Raw genomic sequence first — 1360 nt, 5'->3', positions numbered from 1 at the left:
TTTGCCCCAACGCCTGATTTTCTGTCCCATCGGGCATTGATTCTCTGTCCCATGCATTCTGAGCATCTCGGGGACGGAGAATACTGCTTTTCTCCTTGTAAAACTAATGTTGACTTTTTGGCTGCCCACAGCATTTCTGGGGGCAAACCTCCTTTGAGTTCCTCTAAAGCTTTAGCCTGGGACCTCGAGCGATCCAGTTTCTGTTACCGCAAGGAGGTACAACTGAGATTTGCCAATGGGGAGGCTGTGTACTAACAGGGAGAGGCTTACTCATTTGGCTCTCCTTTTTTGCATTGCTGCTAGCCCGTGGTATAGGCTGAAAATGAGATGCAAGCTAACACACACAAGCAAAAAGGATGTTAATTCCCATCACCCACACATTAAGTGCATCACTTTTTAAACACATTTAGTGTACCCAATTTTTATTTTCAATTAAGGGGTAATTTAGCGAGGCCAGTCCACCTACTCTGCACATCTTTTTGGATTGTAGGGATGAGACCCATGCCGAAATGGGGAAAATGTTCAAACTCCACATGGACAGGGACCCGGGCCAAGAATGAACCCGGGATAAGCATCTGGAGAGAGAAGATTTGCAGGGCTATGCGCAAAGGGCAGTGGAGCAGATCTAGCCACGTTATTCCTGCAGTGAGCCAACATGGATGCATATGGCTGAATGCCCCCCTCCGGTGCTGTAGGGATCCTATGATTTTATAAATAAGGTTGCCAAAATTTGACACATTTGTTCATTTTTATGTATCTGATACTTAAACTGGAAGTTAAACCATTGCAATTCCTTTACAAAAATTAAGTGGTTGCAGAGAATTACAATTGAGTTGCAATTACAACAGAATATTTTTTTCTGTTTCTCTGCTGAATTCATTTTCATTTTATCCACAGTCATAACTGATGATATTTAAGGACCAGTGTGCATAAGTTGCAAGCCAGATATGAGAATGAAACTGAATTAAGTACAGTTGAAGTGAGAATTGAAGCCTTTTGTACTAATGAATGTTTTTGCCGATATTCAGGAGGGAAATCACCCCCTGACTTATAATAATCTTTATTAGTGTCACGAGTAGGCTTACATTAACACTGCAATTAAGTTACTGTGAAAAGCCCCTTAGTCACCACAGTCCGGCGCCCGTTTGGGTACCTAACAGCGCGTTTTTCGGGACATGTGGTTAGGGTTAGCACTCTGAGGAAACCCGCGCGGGCAATGGGAGAAAGTGCAGACTTCGCACAGACAGGGACCCAAGCTGGGAATCGAACCTGGGACGGCACTGTGAATCAACACTGCTAACCACTGTGCTACTGTATAGAACGGGACACAACCTACAGAGTACCCTTCGTCGTCCAGTAC

Source organism: Scyliorhinus canicula, chromosome 17 (assembly GCF_902713615.1).
Source record: "Scyliorhinus canicula chromosome 17, sScyCan1.1, whole genome shotgun sequence".
Taxonomy (NCBI): Eukaryota; Metazoa; Chordata; class Chondrichthyes; order Carcharhiniformes; family Scyliorhinidae; genus Scyliorhinus; species Scyliorhinus canicula.
The sequence above is the reverse complement of the archived record's forward strand: the minus strand, read 5'-3'. Positions refer to the sequence as shown.